The sequence below is a fragment of the Diuraphis noxia genome, unplaced genomic scaffold (genome assembly GCF_037042655.1).
Source record: "Diuraphis noxia isolate RWA-SAM2 unplaced genomic scaffold, SU_Dnox_SAM2 contig0004, whole genome shotgun sequence".
NCBI classification, from domain to species: domain Eukaryota; kingdom Metazoa; phylum Arthropoda; class Insecta; order Hemiptera; family Aphididae; genus Diuraphis; species Diuraphis noxia.
The window spans coordinates 60,986,754-60,996,444 of record NW_028301714.1 but is presented as its reverse complement, the minus strand read 5'-3'; the positions used below and the strand labels follow the sequence as shown (position 1 = coordinate 60,996,444).

At 28.1% G+C, this 9,691-nt stretch overlaps 1 long non-coding RNA gene across 1 annotated transcript; it reads left to right on the top strand.

Moving 5' to 3' along the window:
• The first annotated feature begins 8,350 nt into the window (after positions 1-8,350).
• Positions 8,351-8,942, top strand: LOC149056283 (uncharacterized). The gene is made up of 3 exons (XR_016191420.1): positions 8,351-8,408; positions 8,534-8,693; positions 8,815-8,942. It is a non-coding gene; the product is annotated as an uncharacterized LOC149056283 (long non-coding RNA).
• The last annotated feature ends 749 nt before the right edge of the window (positions 8,943-9,691 follow it).

Below are 9,691 nucleotides of genomic sequence, written 5' to 3'. Positions count from 1 at the left end.
ATGCCACTTCCATTTTTACCTCTACTCGTCCTCGAAATTTACCCCGTAAAAGTTTTAGGGTAGTTAATGGCCATTTTTCAAACACAATCTGCTGTCTTTGAAAGCACGCACCATCTGTTTCGGTTTCAATACGTATATACGAAGGTATATACGTGGATCGTATCGTATTAAACTTGCACTTCATGCACTTCAACATCCGCGGTGTGGCGTATACTTTCGGCGACCACACTTGAAAATGTTTTTTTTTTTTTAAATTTAAAAACATTATTACAAGGGGGGGGGGGTTATTATTATTATTATCATCATTATTATTTTTTCGGTGTAACATTATAATATAATTTTTTTTTTTTTATTAATAATAGAAGGAAGCCTAGATAACGCGCGACCATTGGCTTTTTAATATAATATCATAATATTCTATTTACAAAATTATTCTACACGTTATATATTATTATGACGTATGACCCGTAATTTAAAAAAAATATTTATTTATTGTTCAAAAAAAAAAAAAACAAATTCCAATATTTTATTTCAAGTTTACCTGCTGAATGCTAATTCTAACGACTCATAAATTATAAAAGTGTAAAAAGTAGTGTGTGATGAAAAGGTGTTCAGGTATCAATGGCTATGGTGCATCTGAATATGCTGTATTCCTGGCTCCTTTGTAAGTGGCGTTCTCATTCTATTGTCTTGGACCGGTGTTCGTGGCACTCGTAGTCAAAGAAATTTGTCCTTGCAGTTTTTGTTGTCGTGGAAAATCGTTGTTTTCGTCAAAATGTAGATATTGGGATTCGCGATTAGTATTCACAAATGAATGTCGTTTAGCTTAAAATAATTACGGAGATGAATTTTAAGGAGCCTGCGCATAGATTGGTTTTTACTGTAATACGTATAGCTGATTTCAAAGATATTTTGGATTCATAGAATTGTGATCATCTGTTGTTGTCTTGCAATGGCCACGAGGTATATAAAAAATTATATTAATTATAATAATTTATAATATTATCACACTGAATGGTGTGATCCGTGGTACTATAATATAATATTTACATCAAATTAAATTATATAATTATATTTTAAAATATTACATTCAGTTTCTCGGAATATAATTAATTTGTTATTTGGAATGTTGATATCGTTATCAATTATATGATTTTACAATAAGTATAAAGAATGCTTTAAAAAAAATTATAAAATCGCATATTATATTCTATTAATGTAAAAGTTGTTTGAAATCGAGATAGGGAAAAGACTATTACTCTCTATTTATATTTACATAATGTTTATCACAAACCGAATACAATCAGATGTTGAATGAACAAACCTTTCTTTGTGATACGACTGTTTATGCAAACAAATTTCCCAACGTTTCCAACCATCCCTAGATTTAAACCTTAGATGGAGTTTGACGAGTTTGTTTAATTTTAATCTAATACCATAGGTTGCAGCTGTGCCAGATCCTATTATCTGTACTTTCCAAATACGCGTTCTATTCAGGTCTCAATCAAAGTCCACCATGTATCATCGCCAATTGTGATGGTGGCGGCTTCTCTATCACTTTCCTCTTCTTTTCAATGATTGTCAACTACAATCGACAAAAACAGTGTCGAACAAAAACATCAATCCTTTCCCTTATTAATATAAATTTTTTTCTTTAGAAATCTCTAGATTACTTAAATTGAATTTCAGACCAGAATCTTTCTAGATACTATCCTCAACACAGACTCAATAATTTAAGCATTACATCATATATTTCATTCTAAACTATTGTTAATGCTTTGTAACCTCTTTATTGTGGAATATAATAACTTATCTAGAAAATTCAATGTAAATACAAATTCTTTACATTAGTTATCTACAGGACCGTTGTGTTGTTTAAATATGAATGACTAAGAGTGTTTAAGAACAGTTTATACATTTGTATCTAACGCATAGGTACGATGATCTAGTACACATTTTAAATATTATGTAAAATTATAAATTGAGTAAGCATACTAACGATAGAAAATATTGTCTCAAATTATATTTAAAATCATTATTATATGAGCTAATAATTAATACATATTAACAAATATTATTTGCTTTTACTTATTATTATATGTATATACTATATATGGTGATTTTTTAAGCATGTTCAATGCTCATCCCGATTTAAAGTTTAATTTACGCATAATTATATTCAAGTTATGAATTTTGGAATTTTTAAATGGAGTTACAAATGAGATTTTCAAATACATACCTATGTATAGATTTTTCACAACAGTAAGTACCCTGTAACCAATATTGGTTTTTAAAATGATAACTTACATGTTTAACAACCTACAAGTAAATTATAAATCAGATGATTTTCAGAAAATGTTGATGCATTGTAATCTATATTTAAAGTCTAAACTCTGAGCTATTCTACTTTAGACACTAAAGATAATTGTTTGATATGTACTCGTAAATACTTTGTAAGCCGATGTGAACTCTGTAATAATTATTAAGACTCGAATTTTGATTCAAGTGCATATTCTTCAACACATTTGACTTATAATAATTCTGATTCAATATTATGACTATTCGTAATACGTAGATTCTGGAATTAATTTTTTGCATATTTTCATCAAAATGCACGATAACCGCATGTTTCTAGATAATAACATAAAATATGCATAGGTACCTATTTTATAAATACTAAACAAATTATAAAAATATAGAAATAGAATAGAATAATAACATTTAATTAGATCACTATCTTATAGATATAGCTAAATATTATATTATATACATAATTTGATTTCTGATACATAAGATTTAGCCGACATTATAATATTATGATAAGATATTTTTTTTTTATTGATCTTAAGCTCGGCGACAAAGGCCATTAGATGTTGTAGGGGTAAGGTTTTGGTACGGTAGGTTGTTTTTACGGTTGTTACGGTAGGTAGTAAACACGTCTATGTGTGGCTAGGTTTTTAACTACTATGATCCCGGGTGGTCACCCATCCGGGAGCTAGTAGTTGTGGCTGTTATTTACTCCCAGTCGCATTCCGAGATAAGTAGCAGCCAACGCGCCACACCAAGCCACATAAGTATTTTTATATTAGTTAGTGACTGTTATTAGTCGGTGTTGTGTGTCTAAAATTTTCTCATTTCAATATCAAAATTAGCCAAAAAAAAAAAAAAAAAATGCCAAAGGTGAGTAAATCATGCATAATAATGTGCACTGAATATTTAGGTATTTTTAAAACAGATAGAGGTGTATTATTTTGTATTTGTCTAGGTGTCGTATTATAGAAAATCAGAGGTGACACAACATTTAGAAATTTAAAAACCCATCGGAAACTATAAGTTGAAATCAAATAAAGAACAGATTTATCAACAGTTTATAAAAATCGTTTACTCAAGCTAGAATAAATTACCAAAATTTAAATGAGTTTAATAACAGTTTAGTGTAGTAAAACGTTTATGGTAGTAAATTATATTTCTTTATGGAAATTAAAAAACGTAGAATTCAACTCTTTTTTTGAAAAGTACCTATATTAAACATTTAAACTAGCTGAACTCGTGCACTTCGTAGCCCGTTAAAAATCCTATCTCTTTTATGGTTCATAGTTCATATTGTGTGTTAAATTAATTTCATGTGTTGATGCTAGTAGTATATTTTTATACATAATGATAGATAGTGGTTAAAATATATTATAATCTTACAACGATATTCAATTTCGTATATCATTATGTAATTTTCTTCGTTTTTTCAATATAATGTTGACAATTTAAATATTCAATTCAATGATATTTAGGCATAACACTTTCTAACTTAGCATATCTTCTGCCCTTATGTCTAATTAAATGCTGTTCCAAATTTTGTCGCAATCGGTCCAGCTGTTTAAGAATGTATATAGGACTAACAGATAAATATAATATATAACCATCACTAATAACACAGAACAATAATAACCGCTAATAATCGTCACTAAAGCAACCATTTACTTTATAAATAAACAATAATGTCCATCCTAAAAATAAATCCACCTACTCTCGAGAGCACTTGTTTGTTTAAATGGTTGCCTTTGACTACCAAAAAATATTAATATTATTTATTTTATTTTTTACTGGGCAGATGGCGCCACTTTAATTTCATCACACCCTCATCATATTTATCTAACCCGATAACTTTCTCAATTTTTTCATCTGTAAGAACCTTCTCCAGGCAATTATGACCCAAACAAAAAAAAATTGAGTGAAATCAGTTCAGCCGTTCTGAATTGTTATACATTTTTGTCTCCATTTTTATATAATATATAGATTATGCAATTACCCATTGAATTGACCGTACGGAAAAACTATGTTCCATCATGTTACGAAGAAATGTTAAATATAAGATCATGAAGGAAATAAGGGATAGAGATATATTAAGGTATCAAAAGATGAAACTATTGATATCCAAGGACGATATTCTATCGCAAGTGTAATAAGTGATTCTCTATCTTCATAAAATTCAATAATATCGATAGTTTTAACTGTTGAAAACTTAGAAAGACAAATTTTCAAAAAATCTCGATGATTCAATAAGTATATTATGGTCAGAAAAAGTATTGCATAACACCAATAATAACAATAACATAATGTTATTAACCTTCATTGTAATATTGCATGTCTCAGACTCTGCTCCTTATATGGTAAAATCTGCACATGTGCTTAAAGTGTTTTATCCTAAACTTATTCATATTACTTATATGGCTCATTGGGTTTCATAGATTTTCAGAAGCTTTAGAGATAAATTATCAAATGTTAATTAGTTGACATCTAATGGAAAAAAAAATGTTTTTTTTTAAGCACCTACGGGTACGTAGGTACTTTTAAAGAAAAATCATTAATCATCGACAATATACAATATAAATTATAAAATATTTGTTAATAACTACTTAAAAAAACACAATACTCGGACAAGTTTTTGGGCGCCCGGGAATTGGGCCACATTTTAACTACCTCTTTCGTATAAAATATTTGTTTACATTTTACTAACCGGAGATTGGGCCATAAAAGTATAGCATGCTATATTAATACGAATATAATATAATGTTTATTAACTAATTATTATTGTTTTAACATATAAAAATATTTTTCGTCAAATAATTAATATTTTTTTAAATACTTCCATACAGATTAACTAATTTAATATACAACAAGGTCCATAAAATTAGTCAAATATGAAATAATTTTTATAAAGAATGCCAATACTCATTTTACAAATGTAATATAAGGACCATAAAGTTTGTCAAAAAATAAATAATATGAAAAAAATATTTTTTAATAGGCATATAAAAATATAATACAAAGGCTCTCTGGCCCACGCGTTACATACACAAAACACAAAACGCATTTACGCAGAATCAGTTTTTCTATATTTTTAAGTAATCGTAGAGTAAAATCACTCATTACAAAAAAGATAGATAATAATATTTTTAAGGGGATGACACATCGATTTTATATTTTATTGTTATTTGAATTTCAAAATAAACAAAATAATATTGTAAATTCATAGAAAAAATGATTCTACGCAAATGTGTTTTGTCTATGTTGTGCGTGGATCAGAGATAGAAAAATAGTGCGCTGACATCCTCTTAAATATTTATTTTTTTTATTAGGGTTAAGGCTTCGACAACTAAGGTTATTAGCCTGGGGGAACTGTAGGGGAAGGTACTGTAGGTTTTAAGCACGTGGGTATTTTTGGCAGAATTTTGAATGGGCACCCGTAGGTTTCTGCCATGCCCGGTTGGGGGGCGGCGGCCTCTCTCTCCAGACACCGCGAAATGCCCAAAGAGCGATGTCGCCCGTGACCGAGGTTCGAACCGGCGACTGCGTGCATGGCAACAGACGCCTTAGTCCGCTCGGCCACTCCACCCCCAAATATTATTTTATTACAATTTAAAATGTAATAGTGGCACAATCACCGGATCTTCCTATTATAAATATAAAATTTTAGTGACCCAATTACCGGGCCTACCTGTAATAAATATAAAATTTTAGTGGCCCAATTACCGTATGCCTTTGAAAAAAAAGGTGAATTGTGGCCCAATTCTCGGGCGCCCAAGTTTTTTATATTTCAAAAATGCTTCTGGACGAATAATACATTTTTAAAACACAAGTAAATAATATCCTTTTTAGATTCTGAACGGAGTGATGAATGTATTGATTTTACAATGATGTGTGTGTGTGTTTTTTTTCTATGTTTGTGTACAGCATAACTAGTCGAAATAATGCTTCAATTTCAAACATTGGAGGAAGTTAATCTTTCTCCAAAAGTTTTCAAAAAAAATCTGGCTTTTTTTGAGTTATTTATAGAACACTGAAATTTTCGATTTTTATGAGAATTTTTTTTGAAGTGTCGGTAAAAAATTTTGGATGACCAAAAAAACTTGAAAATTTAATACAAGGTTCCAAATAATAATTTTATTGTATGGTATTTATAATCAATGCTCATGCATTTAAACAAAAACAAAATTTTGTCCGGGCAACGCTGATTGGAGACAACATATATTATTATAATAAATACATAACAACGAATGAGCTATTATTTGATTCAATTGAAACGATAATATTGTTCATTTCAATACTTCCGTTTACTGTGAAAAAAGCGATAAAAAAAAATGTCAAAAAGAATTATCTTTGCAAGTCTTGCATTTGGCACTATTAGTGCAGTAGGATTTTTGTATAATTACATAACCAAGCAGAAGAAATTGTCAAAATATGGTGATTTAACAAAATCACGCATTCAAATGGATCAACCGACCGAGCCAACCGACGTGGAAATAGTTATGCCATCAGAATGGACCATAGTGAAAGAGATTACAAGACCAGTGTCTCCATCTCCAACATTCGTGGTAACAATTGATTTTAGATTATAATAGAAAGTTTATACTCTATATTGTAGTTTTTGAATAGTATCTAAAAATTTAAATTCTTAATAACTATCTTAATAGCCGGCGATTACATGATTTAATTATTGGTGGTTGCATTATTCTTATTTTCAATATGAGATTACTTATTTTGTAAAACTAAATATTGACAGTAACTTTTCTATTAATAGGACGATGGTTTAACCAACAATGTGGAATATATAAAAAGTAATATTATAATACATATTATATCGACCTACCTATAATATTAATTAACAATATTTTTAACATAACGTTCGTTTAGGAAGCGAATCGGAAAATACACCTGCAATTCCATTTCACCAGGATTTACTAAACTCAAGCATTCAAATCGAACAACCGACCAAGCCAACCGACGTGGAAATAGTTATGCCATCAGAATCGACCATAGTGGAAGAGATTACAAGACCAGTGTCTCCATCTCCAACATTCGTGGTAACAATTGATTTTAGATTATAATAGAAAGTTTATACTCTATAGTACTTTTTGAATAGTACATTACATGATTTAATGTTGGTAGTTGTATTATTCTTATTTTCTAATAATTAATTTAATGTAGATACGGTAATTTTTAAATGGCTGTTATGGCAGAGAAACAATGTTTTATAATAATATAATAATAGTATATTATTTTTATAAAAATGTTAGGTTATTTCTGTGTATAACATTTTAGACGAATTAATATATAAACATAATAATTTTGAATATGTAATAAATAAGTTTGGTACTTATAATGTTTTGTTTATCCTGTGAACTCATGCAAACATACAGGACTGCTTCGTTCACTGTACAGCTCACCATCTGTGGACGATGACTTCTAAACCTAATTTTATAAACCTATATATATATTATATATAAATGGTTTTTTGTCTGCTTGTCCTATTTGTATTTCTAAATGGCTTATTTAATTGCTATGAAAAAAATTTGGTACAGAAATATATTACATTTATGGTCTGAATAAACATAGATTAAATATAAATATCGATAGACCTAAATATCTTTCAATCGAATATTTGGATTGTCCATACTGTTCTCGATAAACGAATTAAATTACATTATGTTTAACTAAATTGAATATCGTTGTATATATTATACATATTACTATAAAAATAAGTATATAAATATAAGTATATTTTAATTTTGTATATATATTTATATATATATAAATAAATATATTTAAATATATATATTTATATATTTTATATTTTGTATATATTATACATATTACTATAAAAATAAGTATATAAATATAAGTATATTTTAACCGTTATCTTTCTATATATATATATATGTATAAAAATATACTGCTATCAAAACCACATGAAATGAAAAAGAGATAGGATTTTTAAAAAAAACTTGTGTAAATTATCAAATTTATTGCACATATCATTATAAATGGTATGTAATCTGTTTTAGAACATTCCAGACGATATGAAATCAATTACGAATATACCGACCAAGAGACCAAGAAAGTCGATACCGAAGGTAAATAAGAATAGACTTTATATAAGATTAAGAATATGAATGTTAAGTCGTATTATTAATTGCCTGTTTGTTGTTAGGAATATAATATAATAGCAAATATTATAACTTGAGCTCTTTTATTTTAGAAGATGAAGAACATCGATGATAAAAGAAAGAACCATCCGGTGCGTCTTTTAAATGAGTTATCCCCCTGTCTCAACATTATTACAACTCTAGAGGACAAAGATTGTCCTCCACAATACAAGGTTGAATGTATGATAGATGGACATTCTTTTTGTGCATACGGTAATATTTTTGTATTCCATCATTACCACCAACAAATATTGGTTGGATGAATTTTAGTATTGATATTTAAAATTGTTCTATAATAATTAGTTAACATTGCCTTTAATTTTTAATTTTGCAGCACCATCAAAAAAAGCGGCCAAAAAGAAGATTGCCATTTTAATACTCAATTATTATTTTGATGAAGAAGATGATGTTTAATGAAAATATTATAGACTATTAAGCGGTATATTTATTCGTGTACAATTCAAATTTAATTAGGTAAAGTATCTACTCTGGCGTATGATATTTAATTCATGTAGCTGCTTTTATTTTATTGTTAATTACAGTTAACAATAAAATAAAAGTAGTTACATCAATTAATGTCATTCACCGCAGTATAATATCTTACCTAATTAAATTAAATTATACATGTTTATTTATACTGTTTAATAGTCTATAAATTCATTAAAAAAAAAGTACCCGTTGGTATTCCAGTTTTTCAGTGTATAATAATCCAGGTTGTAATATTATTAAATAATAAATGTTTGGTATCAAGTCGTGGTGTTATTATTTTAAAATATTTTTTTCCAGTATCGATTAAATAACTATTATATTTCATTGTATTGATGTTTCCAATTTGAGATGGAGCATCAACTGAAAACTCTAAAGATTATTGAGTATTATTAATTTCAATATATAAGTAATTTGTTCACCTTTTTGAAAAATAACACTTTCTAGTGTACCATATTTTTGGAGATAGGAATAATAAGTTCGTATTCAATGATGAAGTATCTTAATATTGATGAAAAAAAAAATCTAATTGGAAATAATAACATGATACATAATATAATATATTATTAAGCTTAAATATTATAATGATGTTATCCAGCTGTAGATGCCCTGTCGGTTCATAGTTAGTTTATCTGCAGTGAACGTAACCTAATAAATACATACCCGATAACTGATAAGTATTAATTATATTATATTATTGTATATTAATACGTCCTATTTCTTCT